General features: G+C 41.7%; 1 pseudogene; it reads right to left on the bottom strand.

Moving 5' to 3' along the window:
- Positions 1 to 1139: 1139 nt before the first annotated feature.
- On the bottom strand, positions 1140 to 1255 carry LOC143965463 (5S ribosomal RNA; annotated as a pseudogene).
- Positions 1256 to 24398: the final 23143 nt, after the last annotated feature.

Genomic DNA, 24398 nt, shown 5'->3' on the forward strand with positions numbered 1-24398 from the left:
GATCTCTCCAATTTCCTCCTTTAGCCGATGAACGCCTTCGGGAGGGAGAGGTGGAGAAGCGGCGGGAAATGGAGAAATTGGTTCCTTTACATGCAGCTACCCACTTGCAACCGGATCCCACCAAGCTTGGAGTAAAGGGCCCTGTCAGGGGAGCCCTTCATGGTTTCTTGCATCGGGGCCCTGAAGGTTCTAGTTATGCCACTGGGTGCATCCACTGGTTTCACACCAGGAGACATAATATATATAATTATGGAGGCCGGCTCCCTTGCATTAACCAAGATAGAATCCACTGAACCTGATAGCCCACGTTTCTTCAGAATGTGGGTCTCAATAGCCAAACCATTAAAATTTAGCATTTGTAAAGCAGAATGGAATATCAGACCTTGCAAAAGAAGGTCTGGCCATGGCGGTAGGGTCCATGGGTCCCCTACTTTCATCTTTACGATCTCTGCATACCAAGATTTCCTGGGCCCCGCTGGGGGCCACAAGAATCACCGATTTCCCTTCCTGCTTGATCCTGCAAAGAAGTCGTGGACGCAGGCAGCATAGAAGAGAATCCATAAATCAGTGAGAACCGATTCCACGGAAATAGCAAGGCATCTGTTTCGCATGCTAGCGCATCCTTTGTTTTTGACACAAAGTTGTCGATTTCTTTGTTGAACCTGGACATAAACATATCTATGTCTGGGATCCCCCATCTTTGACATATTGACAGGTAGATATTGGGGTGAAGGAACCATTCTCCCGGGAACGACTGCTGGTGACTCAAGTAGTCCGCCTGCCAATTTTCTATTCCTAGAATGAAGACCGCCGATAGGCAAAGTACATTGTTTTTTGCCCAAGATAGGATATGATTCACCTTTCTATGGGCCACCTTGGTGATTAATATAGGCCATTGCTGTGGCACTGTCGGATTGAATCCTGGCAGGATAATACCATAAACTGAATGTTCAGGCCCTCAGAACCAAGTGCTCTGCCTAAATTTCTAGAAGGCCATTTCTGATCTGGGCCACTTCTCTTGGACAGTCGCCTCTTCCAGGACTGCTCCCCAACCCAAAATGAAAGGTTGGCATATGTGGTTACCACTTCCCAGGTAACTGAAGGAAGGATTTTCCCAGATTTTTAACTCCGGTGTACCCAGCCTACAGCACCTGGTATTTCCAGGTGGTCCATCTGGTTACTAACCAGGCCCGACCCTGCTTAGCCTCCAAGATCAGATGAGATAACACGCTTTCAGGGTGATGTGGCCATAGGCTTTGGAGTCAGACACATTTGGAATGCAGAGTTTTAACCCTTTGTTCCAAGCCGATAGGACACTGTTTTGCAGCAGTCTCGAATGAAACTGAGCATAAGAAATGAAGCCCCCATCTTTCCCAACAACCTCATGCAAAGTTGAATAGAAGAATTAATCTTGCTTTGACCACCTAAATCAGTTCCTTTATGGCGCTGATCTTTGCCTGGGGCAAGAATGCCCTTTTCTGGGTATACCTATGATCAGACCCAAGTATTTTAGTCTTTTTCATGGTTTTAAAGAAGATTTCTCCCAGGTTGAGAATCCGACCTAGATATTCCAGGTAGTTGAATGTGGTGACCATAATTTGGTCTAAGCGGGCTAACGACTGGATTATCAAGAACAGATCATCCAGGTAAACTATAATCGTTATACATATATATTATATTGGGCCCTTAATCTGACTAGAAGAAGGGCCAGAACATTTGTAATCACTCAACGGGCAGTAGCTAGACTGGAAAGCAGAGCTACACACTGGAAATTAAGATTTTCCACCTTGAAAATTAGATATTACTAGTGAGCGAGGAAATAGGCATATGGCAGTATGCATCTTTGATGTTGCTTGACACCAGAAGTTCTCCTCATTGTAGGATGGAGATAACTGATTGGATTGACTCCATGCAAAAAAAGAGTGGTTATATTCAGGAAATGAATTTAGATTTTTGAGATCTAGAATGTCCATTTGGATTTAACCAAACCCCAACTTCTGCTCTTACATGGGGGCCACCATGATCACTTTTTGCCAAAAGATGGTCCAATGCTTAAGAGAAAGACTTATTTTTCTCTGGATCCTTAGGAACATTTGATCTGAGAAATCGAGGAGACGGAAACTCTTGGAATTCCAGTTTGTAGCTTGGAGCTATCGAGGAAATCCCCCATTCGTCATGACATTCTTCCTGCCAGACACTTGAGAACTGCAGAAGAATTCCCCCTATTGAGCGAGCAGGGACACCTCCTTATAAGGAGGCTTCAGTATCTTGTAAATTTCCTTCCCCAAGACCTCTTTTGTCCCTGGGGTTAACCCTTAAGATTACCTTTTGAACCTGACGGCGGAAGCCGTCATAACTTCCTGGAAGTTGATGCCCCTGGCACAGGAGAAGGAGCTTTAAAACGAAAATACATTTACTCCTTTTCTTAAATGGCAAAAGGGGTACTTTTTCCACTAGAATTTCTTTGGATACATTATCCAAAACATCCCAAAATAGCTGTTTCACTGCATAAAGGAAGACTAGCCAGGAGCTTTTGCATGGTGCTTAGCGAAAGGGTGCAAGGCCTGAAGGATAGAATCTCTCATAGCAACTATTGCAAACATAAAGCTGCCAAATCCTGGGCCTGCTGAGCAGATTAACCTTGAACACATTTTTAAACTGGTCTCTCAATGATTAAGCAATTACTGTCAGTGCAGGCTGAGACACTCAATCTGCCAGAGAAAAAAGTTATTTTTTTTTTAAATCGGAGTTCTAACTTTTTACTTTCAATCGTTTTTTATTATTAAGTGTTTAAAAGTAACAACAAGCAGAAAATGTAAACAAAGCTCAAGATGCAGAAAATCACTTTTACAATACTCATTGAGCGGAGTAACAAGGATATAAAGAATTGGAGCGAGCAAGAAGAATTGTGTCTGACAATACATTCTTTGAAGCTCATATATAAGACAACCAGATTAAAAAATGGAACGAGCACTAAAGTTCCTACTCTAGTGAGCTACAGTAGTTCTGTGTTGACCGTCGGGGTAGTAGCCCCGTCTAGATGAGACCCTAATAGTCATCTAATAAGAAAAACAGTAAGCTAAACTAAAAAAATAAAGATTGCCCTGAGCAGATCAGGCAGAGGATAACAGTCCAAGTGCCCTCAGCTGGAAAACGGGTGAGGATGTAAGGGCAAGGCCCCCCCCCCGCCGCCCCTAAAGGGCTCTCGCTGCGGAAGGGAAGGCCCCGTCCCCCACTCTCCCCACGCACCGCCAGCTGCCGTAAAAACATTTAGGTAACCAGTGCTAGTATAAAAGGATCATGTAGACAAAAGAAAATAAAAAAGAAGGGGCCTGGGTGCAAGCTTATAATGGTCAAATAGTTCTAAAGCATCAAGGAGAAAACCTCCACCCCCCTGACAACCGGAGGGAGGAGGTATATAAACCAGGGAAGTAAGTAGAAATAAATTAAAACATAAACGGTCAAAATCAGGAGCCTCAATACGGAGGGAGAGAAGAAAAAAGAAAACAAAGGGATATAAAGGAAGAAGCAGAGAAGGGATGGGAAGAAGAAGGAAGAGGGGGGGGAGTAGGGTCCAGACAGAGTGTAGATAGGGGAGGTAGAGGGTAGGTCCATCCAGGTCCTCCAGATTGGGCGATCAAGCAAGGGATACTCCCGGGACCAGGGAGATGTGGCAATATTTCGCCCATGGTTCCCAGATGCATTCGAAGGTTCGGGTTTTGTCTAGGGTAATGCTGACTAGCTTTTCTTGAGCCATGATCCAGGAGATTTTATGCCTTACCGCTGCGATTGGGACATAGGGCTTCTTCCAGTGAGCCGCAATAGTGATTTTGGTCCCTAGTAGAATGAAGAAGATTAAAGCCTGGGAGTGTTTGTCTATCTTCTCTATTTTGAGGTTAAGAAGAGCTATCTCTGGGATTTGGGGGACCTGGACTGAAGTTACCTTACGTATCAAGTGGAAGACCTTATTCCACAAACACCGGATTTTCGGGCAAGACCACCAAATATGAAGCATGGAGCCCAAATGATTACAGTTTCGAAAGCACAGCGGTGAGGCATTTGGGTAGAACTTGGCTAAGGTGGAGGGGACTCTATACCACCTGGTTATAACCTTAAGGTTCGCTTCGATCAGTGAGATATTTAAAAGAGCGCTGGAAGTTCGAAAACCACACATTCTGATCCCAGGAAATGTCCAAGTCTTTCTCCCAGGCTGTAGCGTAAGAGGGCTTAGAGGTCGCCGTGGCCAGGGAGGCATATATGACGGATATCCCTCCCCTCTGGTCCATGGCCTCCGCACACCAAGATTCATAGGGGGTAGCTTTGGGGGGAGCAGTCTTATGGGGCCAAAGCGAGTGGAGGAAGTGCAAAAGTTGGGAGAATCTATATCGTTCAGACGGAGGCATTTGGAGTTTACTGGTGCAGTACGCCTCTGATATGGGACCTGCAGGGGTGAAGAAATTGCCAATTCTAAGGAGGCCCTTGTTAAGCCACCAACTGAATGCTAGGATATTCATTCCCGGGGGAAAGGAGGGATTGTGAAACATGTGTGTAAGAGGGTGGAGGGCAGAAACGAGTGTTGTCTGTTTATGTAGTTGGTCGCACAGGGCAATAGAGTGGGAAAGAGTGGGGGCTAGGATTGAGGGCCTAAGTTTGGATGGGGACCATATGATGTAATCGATCGTGTGGCGTGGAATAGCTTGTCTTTCAATTGCAACCCAATCTGGTTTCGGACCTTTAGAGTAAACAGTAGATATTTGTGCGAGTTGCGCTGCTTGGTAATACCACCAGAGGTTAGGCAGGGCTAGGCCACCTTGGGATTTTAATCTATATAGAATGTTTCGAGCAGCGCCTGCCCTTAGGGTTCCATACGAACTGGAGAATTTTGGTTTGTAATTGGGATTTTCTTATCGGGATTGGGAGAGATCTAAATAAATAAAGAAGACGTGGAAGTAGGGTCATCTTGATTGCATTGATGCGGCCCAACCAGGAAATGTTCTGCTTATCCCAGCTCGTGAGATCAGATGTGAGCTTCCGAAAGGCTGTAGGGTAATTAGAGGCGTATAAGGAGTCTATTTTGGAGGAGATGTTAACCCCGAGATATGGGAGACATGAATGGCACCAAGAAAAGGGGAAATGGCTCTGTAAGCTTTCGAGGCGTTCTGGGGAGACAGTAATGTTAAGGGCCAGGGACTTCAAGGGATTCACTCATAGACCCGAGGCCTTGCCAAAGGTATCAAGCACAGAGAAAATGTTAGGAGTGGAGATCAGGGGAGAGGTGACATATAGCAATAAGTCGTCCACGAATAGCGCACATTTGTGTTCCTGACCTCCGCACCTAACTCCCTTAATATCAGGGTGATTTCTAATGGTTATAGCTAGGGTTTCGATCGCTATGGCGAACAGGAGGGGTGAGAGGGGACAACCCTGTCTGGTGCCTTTTTCGATTACGAGGGGATCCGAGAAACATCCCTGGAGCCTGACTTGCGCGGACGGGGTCGAGTATAAGGAACGCAATGATTGTAGGAAGTGTGGGCCAAAACCCCATCTCTGTAGTACATTAAACAGATAAGGCCAGGAGATGGTATCAAAAGATTTTTGTAGATCTATGGACAATAGGAAGCCCTCTTGACTGGGCCCACCGTCCCAGCGGGAGTTGAGGAGAGAAACTATATCAACTGTTCTCCTAATTTGGTCAGGTCCTTGTCTCCCCGGGACAAAGCCCACGTGGTCTTTGTGGATATATTGGGCTATAAAGGAAGAAAGTCTGTTGGAGAGAATTTTCGTAAAGATTTTAAGGTCGTTGTTGATGAGTGAGATGGGGCGGAAGTTTGAGACCAATGTGGAATCTTTGCCCGGTTTTGGAATAACAGAAATATATGCCAGGTTCAGGGCTTTGTCCAGGGGAGAGCCGGACCTGAGCGAGTTGTAGAATTTGGCCATGAAGGGGGCGAACGACGACGCAAATTTTTTATAGTATCCCACTGAAAAGCCATCCGGGCCGGGAGCTGAATTCTGTTTTAGGTGTGTTATGACTCCCATAACTTCTGCTTCAGAAATCGGGTCTTCCAGAAGATCAGAGTGATCCGAAGAGAGTTTCGGTAGAGGGACTGAGTCAAGGAAATCATCTAGTTGGGATAAGGGGACAGGATGGTCATCCTTATACAGGGAGCTGTAAAACTTATGAAATGTTTCCATGATGCTGTGTGGGTTATGAGACAGATCACCTGAGAGGGTACGAATTTTGGGGGAAGGTGTGGACACGTGGTCTTGGGGTCAACTTTACTGCTAGTTTGGTTCCTATTTTGTCTGTTTGAGAGTAGAAGCGAGCCCCGGACCATCGCAGGTGTTTCTCTGCCACAGTGGTAAGAGCTATGTTTAATGTGGTTCTGGCCGATTCAAGGGAAAGTAGCGATGCACTGGTTGGGTCGCGTTTATGTGCTTTACTGAGGGAGTGAAATTCCCTGGTGAGTTTGTCTATTTCATTCTTCCTTCCCTTCTTAAGCTGAGAAGAAAGTTGGATAATCTTACCCCTGATTACTGCCTTGTGGGCTGCCCACAGGGATTCTGGGGATATTGAGTCAGTGTTATTCAGTGTGAAATATTCCTGGATGTTGCGCTGAATGGATGCACAATGGGCCGGGTCACTTAAAAGTGCCTCATTTAGACGCCAAGTGAACCTGTGTCCCGAATCGTATGTTCGTTTTAAATGAACTATGACCATAGAGTGGTCCGAGACGGGGGAGTCCCTAATCAAAGCTTTGGACGTGGCAGGGATGTTGTGGGATTGGATGAAGATGTGGTCAATTCTGGTGTAGAGTTGGTGGGGGGCAGAAAATTGGGTGTAGTCTTTTGATCTAGGGTTCAGTTCCCTCCAGATGTCCACCAGACCCAGAGTATATAGTGAGGAGGCGATTTTAGTGCTCTGTCCAGGGGGTCTCCGAGATTGGGAAGCCCCCTTGGATGATTTGTCTAGGGAATGATCGAAGGGGAGGTTAGTATCCCCTCCCATTACAATTTTCCCTTCCAGCAGTGGGCTAAGAGTGGACAGCATGGAGGAAAAGAAACCTGCCTGGTTCTTGTTTGGGGCATAGTAGGAAATAAATGAATATACAGAGCCCTCAATAGAACCTTTGACCAAGATATATATACCCTCCCTATCACTGAATGTGAATGAATGGGAGAAGCCCACGTTTTAGGCAAAACATATTGCAACGCCCTTTGTCTTATTAATAGCATTGGAGAGGAAAAATTGAGGATAGTGTCCAGAAAGAAATGAAGGGGTATAGGATTTTGGAAAATGAGTTTCCTGCAATAGCAGAACGACTAGGCGCTGGGAGTGGTAAAGACTAAAAATTTTACGTCGTTTGACTGGCGAATTTAGACCCTGTACGTTATGTGTAACAATCTTCAGATTGTTGGACAGTTTGGAATCAGAGGCCATGGACCAGAGTTAGAGAGGTGTGCTGTGTGTGGGAGGATCTTACCCTGATCTCCTGGGATGAGAAGCTGAGGATGAACAACGCTACCATTGGGTTCCAGGAGCACAGTGATGGAGGAAGAGCTGGGTTTCTGGAGGCCCTGGATGGAAAGGAAGAGGAAGAGACAGAGACAGCAAGGAGGGCAGATAACGAGGCACCTGAGAAGAGAAGACACAACATTATAACGACCAAATGTAACCTGTAAAAGAGCATATTGCATAAATGCAGCCTAACCAAGACCGAAGTCTTCCGACCGGGTGGGGAGGCTGCGCCCCAACCCATGTCACATACCCAAAATATGACTATAAAAAAGAAGGAAGAGCAGAAGCCCCAAAAAGGGGTTCTTATCAAAGTCTCCGAGTGGGGAAAAAATACCACTCTGAGACAGAGGAGGCGCGGAGCAGTCCCTCCGACCCATCCGCCAGTAATAAAGCTGAGCTAGGAGGAAAATTGGCAGATTAGATGGGGAGAGAGAAAAAAAAAAAATAATAATAATAAAAAAGGGGGGGGGGGGAGGGGGAAACAAACAAAAAATGAAGCGGGACATTATGTATGATTAGAACAAGGACAAAGTTCCTTCAGAGTCGCCAGTCCGTTGTAAACCGAGTAGGAGCGCAGGAGTCCATCCCCGCCCCCCCTAGAATAGGGGGGACGGTGAGGGGCTCCAAGGAACAGCCTTTACAATAACTGGGAACTTATGAAATGGATAACAAGCAATAATGTCTGTAAGGTAAGAGGTAAGTCAATCAGGAGACACCAGACCGGACTTAGGTTGCAGTCCAGACTGTGGCGCCGACCCCTAAACAGGAGAAAAATGCATGCAAAAAAAAAAAAAGAGGCAGGCAATGGAAAAAAAAGGCAGAGTGATGAGTCATCCTCAGGTTGGGTGGCCATCTTTCGATCGTTTTGCTTGTTGCTTCTGCCAGAGGGGTTTGGGAGGGCTCGTCGGGGGAGGTCTCTTTGTTTATAGGGAAAGTTTCGGATCCAGCGGGGGGATAGGAGTGGTAGAGATGAGGCCCAGACGAAGTAAGATGCGTTCACCATCAACAGAATTGGCAAAACGGTAAGATTTATTCAGATAGGAGAAATTAAGTCTAAACGGAAAGGCCCATTTGTATGGGATTGATTTCTGGGACAGGACCTGCAGAAGAGGCTTCAGAGATCTCCTTTTCTGAATCGTGTAAGGGGAGAGGTCCGCAAATAGCTGTACTGGGTGTCCTTGGAACGTCAGGTTATCAGACTCCCTGGCCTTACGCATTATATCCTCTTTAACTTTGAAAAAGTGTGGCTTGACAATAATGTCTCTGGGGAGGCCATCTTGTCGGGGGGGTTGCAGTGCCCTGTGAGCACGGTCCAGTTCCAATCTATGATCCTGAACATCAGGGAGTAGGCTCTTGATAAAGGACCGAACAACCGAGTCTGTGTCTTTAAATGTTTCGGGAATTCCTCTGAGCCTGAAATTATATCTGCGATTCCTGTTTTCAAGGTCATCAATTTTAGCGTAAGCGGTTTCAAGCTGTTCATGGAGATCCTGTATTCTGTCAGTATTTTGTTGGGCCATGGCGATCGTCTGGTCAGTTTTTAATTCGATCGCTTCTATTCTGGAGCCCAGGTGCTGCAGATCTGCCTGTATTATGGATGTAATCTGCGATGCGTTTTGGGCCAGGCCTCTAGAAAGCATGGAGGAGAAGGTTTCCATCAGAGATGAAAAGTCTGAGGGGGTAACTGGAAGAGGCATGAGATGAGCCCTAGGGGGATCGGGGGTGGCTGAGAAATCCTCCATTGGAGTGAATGGGGAGCCATTGATAGTCCTGCCCAGTAAAGATTCTGTAGAGGAGGGAGATAATAAGGGCGGCTGTATGTTACTCACAGTAGGCAGATGACATTCCTCGCTCTGTGGAGTCATAGAGGACGGATCGGCGATGGATTCGTCCGGATCCGGCTGAAGGCCTCGCGCTGCTCGGGCGGTCGCCATCTTGGAGAAGGCCGCAGGCTGCGGATCGGTGGCCAGTTGTTTGTTTAGGCAGCGTCTGGCCGTGTTCCCGTTCATGCGGGGGGGTCGATCGGAGCCTCGGGGAGCCGCGGGGTGATCGGCGCGGTCAATCTCCTGCTAGTGTTGGCTGCGGCGGGGTGAGCGGGTCGGAGCGGAGCGGAGCACTCAGGACATACGACCATCCATGGAGCCGCCGCGCATGTGCCTTTGAGTTCTAACTTTTTATCCGTTGGATCCTTAAGAATTTGAGCATTGTCTGCTGTACAAGTCAAACTCTTAATCACAGAGGATATAGCAGTGTTAGTTGCTGGTATACCCTACTTAGTGAATTTTCTCCACCATAGGATAAAGTGTTAAAACTTTTTAGGAGGGAAAATGCTTATCTGGGTGATCCTCTCAGATAAAAAAAGCTTTTCCAACAATAAATGGACAGGAAAAGGCATGCACAGCTTGAGGAGGCTTTAGTGAACCCATACACTCAGTTAAGGGTACATAAATGTGGAGTGGACCATTCAGCAAGAAATTGCACCATCAATCTTAAGATTGAAAAAGCTGATTCTCCTGCATTTGACACCTCAGAAGAGGAGTCATCAGCCTCACCACCATCCCCTGAGGGAATTCATCTTCTCCTGCCCCTAGTTCCTCAGTTTGAGGGTCCTGGGTAATGGAAGAGAACATGTCGCATTTTGACCCACACTGGGATGCAATTAAAGTTGCTAAAACTTTTTTTTACAAAACCTATTATGGCTGAGGAAAAAATATATTTTTAGTAAATAAACAGGGGCTGCAGTGTTGAAAACAGTTGCAAACATTTCATGGCCCCCTCTGACCAGCCACTCTCTCAGGGGAGGATGCCATTTGTAGAGATGAGTAGGCCTTCCAGAGTTTGAGGGAGACCCTTTTAGCTCTTTCTTGGGGGTGTTTCAACCCCCCCTTTTGACTTTAGCCCAATGCACAAAGCAGAGGTACTAGCAGAAGAAATCGCATCCACTGCTTGAGCAATAGTCCAGCCACAGCCGCTGTTATTAATGCTCAGCCTGATGCAAATAGTAAATGTGTCAAATAGGAAATGCCTGTGTCACCAACCTCTTTCATTTTTTAAAACACACTCCTGCGTTGGAGGACGCCAATGCCGTGATAAGCTCCCCCACCACCGTCACATTGCGCCCCCCCTTCTCTTTAAAAAAATATATTTCCTGTGCAAGCACGGGCCTCTGATCCTACGGGATTGGCTTGTGAGTGAGGGAGGGATGGCATGGAGGACCTGGAAGCCATGCAGGGGCGGTTAAAGAAAACGGCATTGCCAATAGTTTTTAGTTCTCCCTTATACTCAGCCTCGTGAAGAGGAGAAGAGTTCAACTCAGGTGGGGGTCTCTGGAGGAAGCAAAACCCCCCAAACTTACCGGAGCTCTGCCTGTTAGCTGGAGGAAAAAAGTCTGCTGTTTCTGTGAGACAGCATGATCTCTGAACAAAACATGAGAAGGTGCATGCTCTATACAGCCCCCAGTGATGATACTTTAGCGTGACAAGAAGACATTTCATAAGAAAATTTAAAAATTCCTTAGAAAACTCCACTTACCTTTCCCACCTTAGGGTTTTCTGTGGTAAAACCAGCAGACCCAATCTTCACCCTTCATGGTGGGTTCCATTAACATTCATAGCTAGTACCAGAACATGATCCCCTCCCTTCGCAGACTGGGCCACAGGGTAGTGAGTGTGTGTTGAGTTATTTTGAGGGGACAGCAAATTTACACTGTTATACAAGCTGTACACTCACTACTTTACATTGTAGCAAAGTGTAATTTCTTCAGTGTTACCAAATGAAAAGATATAATAAAATATTTACAAAAATGTGAGGGGTGTACTCACTTTTGTGAGATAGTGGATATATGTTTTTCATTACATTTCTATTTTAAACTGAATGGGTTGTTTTAAGGTAAGGGTTCACATATACTTTAAATGTAAGGGTTAGGTTTAAGTGGAAATAAACCCATCAATTTAAAGTGGTTCTAAAGGCTGAAGGTTTTTAAATGAAAAACCTTCTGTGTGCAGCTCCTTCCCCAACCCCCCTTATACCTACCTGAGCCTAAACTCAGTCCAGTGATGTACAGGACAGCAGCAGCTCTCCCCGCTCTCTCCCTCATTAGTTTAGACACAGCACTGAGAGCCATTGGCTCCCAATGCCTTCAATCACAACCAGTGAAGAGGGAGCAGGGAGTGGGGCTGAGCTCCGTTCTGTGTGTCAATTGACACGCAGAGTGGGGTTTGGGAGTGAGCACACATGTGTGCCCAAATAGCAAGCGGCTTGCTAAAGGTAGCACTCAGCAGGGGAAAGGAGCCCAAAGCACCAGTGGTGGACATAAGAAGAGGAGGACTGGGGCTGCTATGTGCAAAACCATTGCACAGAGCAGGTAAGTATGACATGTTATGTAAAAAAAAATCTATATATTTAATTTAGTATCACGTTAACTGTTGCATTCAAGTAAGGCTGTGAATGCTATTACAGTTGCTTGTGCTTTCAATGAACTGTCAAGTCATCAAATGACTGGTGTCATAACTGATCACATGTGCAACACCATGGCAACTGTAGATCATACAGTGGCGAAGATGGCAGCTTCCCTGGCTGTAAAGGTGATGTTTCTTAAAAGTTCAGAGACAGGGAGGAAGCTCCATACCACAGAATACTAATGCTGAGCAGTCAGCGCCAAGAGCTAATGTTGCCATGTAGCCAGATTCATGCAATTTATGCATCCTCAGTGAAAGTTTTCTGATAAGTTGCTATGGGTTGCTGCATTTTACACATCATTATTGCTGTTTGTTATTAAATAACTCCACTGGGCTGTGGTTGCAAAATACAGGGTAGTAGCTAATCACTGAGCTGCTCTGAATACTAAAGTAGTTATACACTATGTACGCTTGAAAGGCTCTCACTCTGGGAGCAGCCCAGCAGGAGATGTCAGTGACACAGACAGTAAGGGAACGTTCACTCATTTTGCAGTCTGTTGAGCTTTATTTAAATAAAACTGCAATGTGCAGACGTTTAATGCAGCAACCAAATCTTGGGTTACTTCTAAAGAATGATATAAGATAGCAATCTGAAGAGATGGGCATTCTCAAACTAAATGTTGCTGCATCTGGGATCTTTAGAATTTTTTGAATATCTGATGAATAATCTTTTTGCATTTCTTCTTTTTAAGACTATCATACACGATAGACTTGTCTATTTCCTATACCTGGAAGACATATATTCAGGTATTATCAGACAACATGTGAATTATTCAAAGTTAAAGTTTGGAGTTTACAAAAAATTGAAAGCCAGCAGCTACAAATACTGTAATTGTGCTTAATATAAGGACACTTACCTGTCCAGGGATCAGTGATGTCCTCACCCGAGCTGATTCTTCAATTGGCTTTGTGTGCAGGTGCCGGAATCTTAGGTAAGGGAAATCAGCAGTTAGGCCTCCTGGCTTTACAGACAGTTTCCTACTGCACATGCACAAGCCACACAGCATTTTGTGGATGGTACTGCAGTCTTCTGGGACCTGTGATATGAACCAGAAGGCTTCAGGGGGAAGGGGGGGGTGAACTTCTGCACAGATTGATGCAGTGATCTGACTCGAAGAGGGAGCGGGTACCTGTCAAAACCAGCACTTGTAAGCACTTGTTATTTGAGCTTGCTCCAGCAGGGTGTGCTACAGAGGCATAATTCTGTGCTATAAATTTTTGAAGACCTAGTCAATAAGCAGGTTTAGGGGGCTTGATGATGTATTCTTGGGGAACTGTTAAATATTTAGGATACTTCCTGTTCCGCCAATTCCCTCAAGGACTTTTGCCTTGTTTGGATGTTACTGTGAAAGATCTTTCTTTGATGGTCCTTTGATGACGCCCTGTAGGAGGGCGAAATGCATTGAGGCAGCTTCTGGTACAATTGACGTCACTTCCGTTCTCGTGGAAAAGAACATCAGGAACGGCGTTTGCTGTATTACTGTTTCAATTTTTTTGACTGTTTTTAACATACATCTGTAAGTATGCTTTTTCATGCGCAAAAAAAGCTGTACTTCACTATCAGTTCATTTTCTTTCATTCTGGGTATCTGTTTATATGGTTTAGAAATCATCTTGAAGGATGTTGTAATGATCTTTTGTCATCAACAAGTCCCAATACTGAATCTGTCATTTTGGATATCATTATAAGACTGAAGTGACCCCCAGACTGCAAAGCTGGGTGTCGTTGTGATTCTGTGAGTTATTTTTATGGACTTTATGTTTTTGATGCTTTTCCATCTATAATATATTTATGTTCATAAGCGCTGTATTAATTCTTTCATTTTGTTCAAGTGTTTAGCACTTTGTGTATAGCAGCTACATTCACTATGTATCACTTTATTTGTTCACCATCAGCACGAGTATATATATATTATATATATATATATATATATATATATATATATATATATATAAAAGCAGAAAAGGGATTGCTGCACAAACGAAAGTAATTTATTGATAAAATTTACATCACATCAGGTATAATTCAGGTATAGAGTAAATCAAAATGTTTTTTTGTGCGTTGCGCTGCTGGATTATATATGTCCTGGATGGGGGGAGTGAGGAAGGAAAAAGGGGAGAGGGGGGGTTTGAAAGGGGAGAGGAATGGGATGGGGGGAGGGGGGTATCTGTTATAGTTAATATGTATAGCAGATTTAGGGTTTTCAAGTCTGCTGTTCCACAGAGTTTTGCAGTCCTTGCTGAATATGGCAGTAAATATAGCAAAATAATAGGTAGCTAACAGGATCATAGGTTATAGTCCATAGTTGTAAAATTAGCCATAGAAAAGGGAGGATTTCTTTAGCACAAGCAGGTAGGCAGCATGTTCAAGGGTAGAAGGCACCTTTTTGAAGATATACAAACAGAAGAAAAACAGCGCCAATCTAAGTGCAGTATTTTTAGATCACAGACATTCTGTACCAATGCAAAAAACTACAGTGCCTTACCTGTAAATTCGTCCACCACGCCAAAAATCCTTTACCACTAAGGGTAATACGTACCAACTGAAAGAATTTTACAACTGCTCCTCTGAGTTCGTAATATATGCGATCCGCTGCCCTTGCAACCTACTTTATATTGGGCGTACCATTCGTACCCTAAGAAAGAGGTTCGGCGAACATCGCCGATCAGTAGAAGGGGATTCCAATCTCACCATCCCACGACACTTTAAAGAACACCACCAAGGGTCTACAGAGGGCATGCAAGTTTGGGCCCTTGAACAGATACCTGGATCCTTCTCCCTCGCAGAGCGTTTTAAACGCCTCTGCGAGAGAGAAACTTTTTGGATATACACGTTGGACACTCTCACGCCTGGAGGCCTCAACGAAGACATAGAAATCAACTCAGTTATTTAATCTTTATCCACTATACCTTCCTAACGAGACCTAAATTTCCTTTCTTTTCCCCCCGCCCCCCCTCCCCTACCACAAATCAAAATTGACGCGCCTTTTCAGATCCCACTGTATCTATGCACATGTGTGTGTGTGTATATATATATATATATATATATATATATATGTACATATGTATGTGTACATGTATCGAAATGTACACATATATAATCTTAATACAAAATTTCTTACTTCTTATTCATTATTTTTTATTGAACATCATTTTTCATTGTATCTTATAATATCAAATTTTACAGTATCAAATTCTATCAATATACATTTCTCTTACTACTTTACGTCTTAATACTCACCAAAGAAATATACCCTTGGTAATTTTTTCTGCCCTTTCTCTTTATTTCTCTTTATTTTTATTTTTATTATTATTTTTATTATTATTTTTATTTTTAATTTCCAATTTTTAATAAGCTTTTTATATCTATTTCCATTTTTTATTAATTCTTTTTACAAAATTCTTTTTACAAATATTTTCGTGTTTTTAACAATAATAAAAAATCCCAACTCTTAATCATTTTTTCCACTATTATTAATTTTAAATTTTTATCCATATACACATAAATTAAAGTTTTCCTTCACAATGGCCAAGTTCCTATATAGGCACACGCACAATAATAATATGCAGCAAGTCTGCAACACATAGTTTATCAACACCATGCCCTGGTCATAATAGTTCCGCCCCACAGGGTGGCACCCTCACTCGATCGACCAATCAGAACTGCTCTTTCCCTATTTGAACCACTTCCAATATGGTGGTCGAGATGCCTGATGAAGGAGCACGCATGCTCCGAACGCGTGCAACGTAAAATGTAACGAACGTCATCGCAGTGCGCCCCCGCGACCAACGAACGGACCTCACTGACGCTGCTACACCGGGCCGTGCGACGCTGGGAACCACCGGCGCCACCGGACGAAAGACACAGCTGAATGAGAAACCGCTTCTCCTCGGGAGCCCTGCGATGTCCCCCAGAGACCTTTTGAAAACATGATGTGCCTGAAACTTTCTGGTAGAGAGTGAGTGTATTACTTTACAAATTAAATGTCTGTGATCTAAAAATACTGCACTTAGATTGGCGCTGTTTTTCTTCTGTTTGTATAATTCAGGTATTCAGGTGATGTTTCGGGCTAAGCATGATATCGCCCTTCCTTATGACCACATACCTGCTATATATATATTTATAGAGAGAGTATATATTTTTTTCACTGTAAAATGTCTGTCTCTCTTTCCATAGCTTTGAGTGGGGAAAGGAACAAAGACAGGATCTCCCCTACTGGGAGGTATTACTGCAGATGCTGCCTGTTTGAGTCAAGGAGTGTCTTGGCTAGATAAAAACAGCTGTGACTGTTTCTCACAAAAGAGATGTAGTGAATAACTGGTTAAGTGGGAAGAATACATAAGGACCTTTTTTTATGTTGTCCTGCATCATAACATAAAGATAAGTTACTACTTGAACCACAAATGCCAAGGTGCTAACGCTTTGTAATTGTCCAACCAAAAAAAGTCTGTGTTCGGGTACAGAGACAGACTTTGTCAGAGATGAGAGATTGAATGTGCTTGGGATCTGCTTAGGACAATGGTGATGTAGCTGTTGATCATCTGGAAGGCATTGTTTTTGAAGATCAGTACCAATAGCCCTATGCAATTCTGAAAAAGAAAATGGCATTCATGGTTATGCCTATAAAAACTTGAGTTGAGCATCTCACATCAGTCATTGTCTTAACAGGTTGAGAACATCTTCTATTGCTTCTATCTCCTTAATAATGTAATTACGAGTTACACTATTAACTGGCTATCTGGATAATTCAGTTTAAAATTTAAACTTTATAAAATATCCAACATAATGATAAAACCAAAGATGTTTTAAAATCTTACATTTTAGAGTTTGGCATAATTAGTATCCATTTAAAACCAATTTTACTACTGCTATTAATGATTAAGAATATAATATTTTACTACTAGACTGGGAAAAACAACTGTAACTTGCAATACTAGCCAGCTACTGATTTTCCTTCTAACTGACTACAAGACAGAATGCACATAACTTGTATCATTACCATCCTCCCCCTATTAAATGCATGCTGGGTAGAGGCATCTGGTATCTCCAGCTCTGCAGGTAGGGGAAAGGGGTTTGAAAAAGAAAGGATAGCATAAACACATTATTCCAATATAAAGGGAAACATTAAACCACAAATCTTTTCAGATTCAGGAGATTAAAAGAAACATTCACAGGTAGACATGACTGCAGTCAATGTAATAATCACATACATTAGATTAGAAACTTGGATTGGTGCTTTTCTCTTGTGAAATTGAAATATCCCATCAGCTACGTTGATCATTATTGATTGCAGGAATATGTGTTTAGGTTTAATTTAATTGCATCCAATGGCTTACAGATTTTTGTGGACAAATAAGGACCTAACTGTGTTAATAAACACATTCATTGCTACTACATATAGAATATACAAATGTTTGAACAAATACAAAACTTCTAGGGCTAACATTAAAATGCATGTAAACCCTAAACATGGACTGCTTTTTGTTGCTCCTTTTTCATCTGCTAAATATGACATTCAGAGTTTTTTTGGTTATATCTATATAATAACTGTAAAAATACCTAATGATCTTACCAGAAATCTTTTGAGCTAATAACTTCCTGTGCCACAATTTTCCTACACTTCGCGCCGCCTAGCTAGATGTAAAAAAATTAACAAGCGCTCACATCTAAAACTGTATGTGTGCGTTTTCTGGAGGATGTGGAATTATGTTCCTATTTCGCAGCTGTTTTAATTAGGTTCTATACGCTGATACAACCTTATCACTATTGTATAAAGAAAACTCTGAAAAAATGGTTCAACTCCTACAAAAGGTGAGTTAATCCATCAAGAAAGAGTTAAAAACAGCGCGTATTATTTCTAAATACAGACAGTAACAATAATAAGCATTCACATAGTTTAAAAATCTCCTCAAAATATTCAAACCAAACAAATGCTAAATGATTTCCAAGCTCAATGTTTTATATTGTGTCCATTTAAACCAATGTCCAGCTGAAAATTAGTGCTTGGTAACGGAGATATCGATCTCACAATTATTCAACATAGTTCATTGGAAATTATATATAGTCTTATATTGCACTATTGCCCGACATGCACCTCCACACGTGCATACATGTAAAACACTGCCCGAGATTGTTGCCAGTAAAGAGATAGTCCCCCTTAGGTATTACTCTTACCAGACGTTGGCTGGTTTCTCGCAGTTAATAAAGAAATCCTCATAGGCGAAAGATGCAGGCGTCTTCCTTTCTTCCTTCATATACTCCTCCACTCAATCTCCGTCGAAGGTATAATTAGAAAGAAAAGTGCATATAGCGTAATTCCGTAAAACCAATGAATGCTTTATTAGATTTAAAAACCCACAAACATTGCACTCACAAACGTAAAGAGATTTCAAGCATAAATTCAATATGCAGATTGGCAGCTAGGGTCAGGTAGAGCTAGCTAGTAGGGCGCTGAGGGCGGTAGGACCATCGTTTAGCCTTACCAGCCAACGTCTGGTAAGAGTAATACCTAAGGGGGACTATCTCTTTACTGGCAACAATCTCGGGCAGTGTTTTACATGTATGCACGTGTGGAGGTGCATGTCGGGCAATAGTGCAATATAAGACTATATATAATTTCCAATGAACTATGTTGAATAATTGTGAGATCGATATCTCCGTTACCAAGCACTAATTTTCAGCTGGACATTGGTTTAAATGGACACAATATAAAACATTGAGCTTGGAAATCATTTAGCATTTGTTTGGTTTGAATATTTTGAGGAGATTTTTAAACTATGTGAATGCTTATTATTGTTACTGTCTGTATTTAGAAATAATACGCGCTGTTTTTAACTCTTTCTTGATGGATTAACTCACCTTTTGTAGGAGTTGAACCATTTTTTCAGAGTTTTCTTTATACAATAACTTCCTGTGCTCTCTGCCTATTCACGAGGAGGGCCTATGGAGTGAGGAGGAAGGAGACAAGAAGAGGGACATTTTTTGAAATCCATCAGAAATAAACTACACGGGGGACTAGCAGGCAAATGTACTCTTCAATTTGTAAAGGAATTTTCTTGGGCTTGGTCAATGCAGTGAAAATCCACTTTTTAAAGAATAGCAAATCACGCACAAGGTAAATAAAACAAACATTATTTTAGCGTGTACTAGAATAGATGATGGATGCCAGCAGAACGTCACCCCTTCCACTAACCCACAGGAATATTCCCTTGCAAAAGTGAACAGTACAGTAAATCAACCCTCATGTGTTTAGAATATTAGAGATGTGTTGAAATGTCAAAAAGAAAGGTAGGCAATGGAACACACTATATTTATGGCACATCAGTTGATATTTTTCTGTATTTGCCCACACCCATACCAGGTAATTGCACCCTCTCAATTTGTCCATTGTCACCAAAATAAAAATGAGGGTACATCAAAAAGGGTAAATATCCCAGTGGTACCACCTGTTCCAGAGATGGCAGTCGAAAAGAAGAGTGCCTCTTACTTTCTGGTGCATCTCTAGGACAGAAACTGAAGGGACATCTTAAAAAATGGACACAGACAGAAAAAATTAACTGGCACATGTTTTAAACCCTCATTACTTTGCTTCAGTGCCTCACTTTGGCTTCAACTTCAGTTGTCCACACATTTATATTGACCATAATTGGCTTCCTAAACACAATAAAGCTAGGTTAATAAAAGGCACATGTCTGTCAAAATAAACCAAACAAAAAACAACTCTTGCCTCTTCAGAACTTTAAACCCAAAGTGGATCTAGATGAAGAAAAAAAAAAAACCTTAGAAAGTGTGGTCCAATTTGCTCTAACAAAGAAAAAATGTATTCTTTGATCTCCAAAGCCAACCAGATAACTCTCTAGGTCAACTTTATACAATGCTACTTCTAATATTAGGTAACTATGTACTTTTACAAATGTATTTAACCAATTTTGTGGCAATCTACTGTTCCTGTGAAAGAATAATAAACATTTTCATAGATCTAACAGTAAATATACAAGGTTATTTTTATTTTCCTCCAGCCTTAAAGAGTGCAGTTATTGTCCTTTGTGGTGACCTTAATGTAAACATCTTTTCTCTGAATTCTCTTTATGGGCCATTTATATACAGTATTTACACAAGGTGACCATGTTCTCCTTTTATTGTCTCTTCTCTAGGGTAAATACATTCATTTCAGTTAATCTTTCCACATAGTAGAGGTCTTTCATGCCTCTTATTAATTGTATTGTCCTTCTTGGCATTCTTTTTAGTTCCACAGCATTTTTTTATGAAATTATGCTGAAAACTTCATTGCTTAGTCTAAGTGAGGTCTTGATAAAGCTTTATATAAGGGAAACATTCCATTCTCTCTTTCTGAAGTCTATGCCTTACTTAAGTCAAAAAGACTGTTCACTTTGCAGGAGAAGTTGCTTTTTTCAAGGGATTTTTTTTCCAAAGCTATGTGGATATGGGGAAGAGGTTCTAGCTTCCATCAGCCAATCATGTTTAAGCAACAATGCACTTTTTTAAAAAAAATTCTTGCACATAATTTGCAACATATATTTGCAAAATAACATTTTACCACATTTACTAAGCTCTGGGGAAAATTCCCTTGCGAAGTGAACAGTCTTTCCATCCCTAAACATCATATATATTTTTAAAGCAAAGGCTCTGGAGAATAAAATGGTAGTTATTGCAATTTTTTTATGCCAAGCAATATTTGCGCAGCCACTTTCAGTGCACATAAACATAATATAATAATTTTTTTTTAATTAAAATATAAAAGATGATGTTATGCCGAGTAAATAGATACTGTCATGCTTTAGGATTGAAAAATGAAAGGTCCCAAGGATGAGCATTGGCTGGAAATGCATTGAGCATTGATACTCACGTTACGTCATGTTGCCACGATAGTCAATCATGGTAGCATTTGCATGTGAGTGGTTTTATTGTGATTTGCACCTTTGTATAATGCCTTTTTTCTTAATAAATGGTATTGCACTATGATGCCTTGTTCTATTTGTATGGTATGTATGGTGGTTAGAGCAATATCCCCCAACATGTGTTGCTGAGATCCTGAATACTGTCAATTCTGTGGCCAATTTGGATATCCTTAATTGGGCACCTTGAATGATCTTTTGGCATGTTATTACTTGTGGTCTGGTCAGTTTGCATTGCATGTGGGGAAGCTGTAGTGTGGCACGAAGTCTGTTGGTTTGTCATCACCATGGGTGTCCCTTCCCTACTCACCCTTCACATTGATGCAGTTTCATAAACTACTACACTCTGAGTTTTTTCTATTATAATCTTACTTTATGGAGACAATGAGGCCTAATACTTCATCAGCAACAATGGGTTCTCTCAGAAGAGCCACTTCAGCATGTTGAATGTGATTCACATGCGAGTTGTTTACGATTTCTGTTTATACAGACTGGACTGTTTCAACATTTTATTTTGGACTTTACTTATTAGCGCTGCAATTTCTTTTATTTTACTTTTATTTTAATGCAATAAATTGCACTCTGTGGAATAGTGGCAAACTATGGTATCTAAAAATCTCCATTGGTGATGCTTTAAAAGCCTTTACAGATCACCAGCTTGGAGTTAAAGGATACGTTTACTTTTGAAAAAAAAATATATATATATTTTTTTGCAGGTAAAAAAATGTCCATTTATAATTTTTTGTTGCAGGAGCCTGTACAGCATTGCATCAGCAATCAGCAGATCACTGATGCCATGCAGGTCTCCTGCTGACCCATCAGCGTATCTGCTTGCTCTTACCTCATAGGAGGAAGCCGATTACAATCTGACATAAAGGATCAATGAACTACCACAGCGCTCACAGTTCTGTGGTAGTTCATTGAAAACCACAAGCCGACAGCCACAAAAGATATCAGGACTTGTAGTTCATTCATAAAAAGAATGGCGGCCATGTTGGCAGAGTCTCGCACGATGGCTCTGTTATCAAATAGTGATGGCTAGTAGGGGGAACTTCTACCTGTACTGCTGCCAAGGGGAGAACAAGCAGCAGTTGGTAACTGCAGCAGTGGTAACATGTTACATGTTCCACCCTAAAAACAGGTGGAACTAGGTTCATTAGATGGGTTCAGCTACTTTACTCCTGCTCACAGGCATCTATACTGATCAATGGATCCCAGTCGGAATCTTTTTCTCTCCATAGGGAAACACACCAGTGGTACCCTCTATCCCTGCCTTTGTTTGCCCTAGCAGTGGAGCCCCTGGCAGTGGCCATTCGCTAATCCAGTAAATAAAGTACAGTAAATCCAATATAGTTGGTTTCAAAAGGGGACTATTGGAAGATAAACTTGCCCTATATGTGGATGACACATTACTGTTTTAAGGTGACTCTAATGAATCCCTTTCCTCCCTTATGTCCCTTATTACTACGTTTGGATCCTTTTTGGGATTTATGATTAATTGGGATAAATCTGTGCTCCTCCTGATAGACTGTACACAGGTGGATCTCTCTACCTGTGCGCAACAGATAAAAATTGTCTCTAGATTTAAGTATCTGGGAGTCTGGATACATCTGAAATACAACCTACAACCCCTGTTAGATAAACTTAAATCAAAAAGCAAGGTATCGTGTAAGCTCCCTCTAGCGGTTGTGGGTAGGACGAATCTAATTAAAATGATCTGGGCCCCTCAATTGCTGTATATATTACCCAATTCCCCTGACGAGTTTCTGCAAAATTGGTTAAAAAAGCCAATTCCCTTTTCCACAATCTGATTTGGAAATCGAAACAACCAAGAATCTGCTTGCCCATCTTGCAACTGCCTAAATAAGGTGGTGGATTGGCTGTCCCATCAGCAAAACTTTTTAGCATCCCAGCTGCAACATTTTTCTGGATGGGGTAATATGAACATCAATGATCCCATTCAGGCAATATTGTTGTCCATTTCAACTAAATACCATTTATTGACTCAATTGGAGGCAGGTGGGTTCAGGAATGGTTGTCAATACCCTAATTTACTCATGATGGCCAAGGTTTAGGATGAAATGCGTAGGATCATTGGAAATGTTGGTATCTCAAATTTTCACCCAATATGGGAAAGAGGGAGGTTGAAGGAGCTTGGGAAACTGCAGGGATTTTCTATCTGGTATAACCAAGCTATACTTTTCCTTTACCAATTATACTCTAATGATCATCCTAAATCCTTTAAAGATTTACAGGAAGAGTTTGGTGTCCCTAATTCCTGCTTTTTTCAATACCTCCAGCTTCGCAATGCACTTTTTGCCCAAGTTAGTTCTACATCCCTCAATCAGATCGATACCCCATTAATTATTCAACTAGCTAATGTTAACGATAAAAAAGGCCTTACAGCCTCGATCTATGGGTCATTGGTGCATTGTTATCAAAGTATGGTGCGGGTTCATGGCAGAAGGGACTGGTCATCAGATATCCTAATAGTAGATGGTGAAATTTGGCAGTCTATTTTAGAACAGGTTCCATTGGTCTCCATTCTCTCTACTCCATTTCAGTCTCTACTCAGTCTTTGACAATTTATTTTGTTATTTATCAGTTTCATAGAACCCCCCTCAAGCAATTTAAATGGCATTGTAGAGAGGACCCAGAATGTCCCAGATGTGGGGGTACCTCAGCTGGCTATCTGCATATGTTCTGGGCATATGTTCTGGAGGTGCCCCAAGCTTGTAAAATATTGGAACAAAATAATATCAGTTATTAATCAAGCTTTTCAGGTCTTCATTCAAAATTACCCCCAATATGTGTTCTAGGGTTTCTTATTGAAGAACTATTTGCACTCCATATTCATACTGCTATTACTTGCCTGTTTTATTTGGCATGTAAATGCATACTATTGAAATGGATAGCCCTCTCCCTCCTAAGTTTGAGGAGTGGCAGACCAAAGGAAATACTACCTTACTCAAGAAAAAGCATATCTTGAAGTCAAGTGTAGGTGTGCACAATTGAAATAATTGTTGATTGTAAGATATATAGATATCAAGCTAAAAAAAAAAAAAAAACTTTGCTGACTTTTGCGGGTCTGATTTTAGTTTTGGTTTAGTGACATTGGTATAAGGCTGCATCTACTGTTTATCGATGTATACATTGCTACATGTAGTAAGAACACTGTGTTTTATATACACGTTGTATATATTGTTCATAAGAGGCGGTCATTGACATGTGCGTTAACAAGATTTAATGATTCTTATTGCTAGGTATAATACTACAGTGCCTTGCAATATTATTCACCCCCTTGGCTTTTTACCTATTCTGTAACATTACAGCCTTTAGTTCAATGTTTTTTTTAATCTGAATTATATGTGATGGATCAGAACACAATAGTCCATGTTGGTGAAGTAAAATTAGAAAATTAAATATTTAAAACTATTTTTCAGAAATAAAAAAAATGATAATTGGCATGTGCGTATGTATTCACCCCCTTTGTTATGAAGCCCATAA

Source organism: Lithobates pipiens, unplaced genomic scaffold (genome assembly GCF_037356315.1).
Source record: "Lithobates pipiens isolate NorthernLeopardFrog02 unplaced genomic scaffold, aLitPip1_a1.2 Scaffold_8, whole genome shotgun sequence".
Taxonomy (NCBI): Eukaryota; Metazoa; Chordata; class Amphibia; order Anura; family Ranidae; genus Lithobates; species Lithobates pipiens.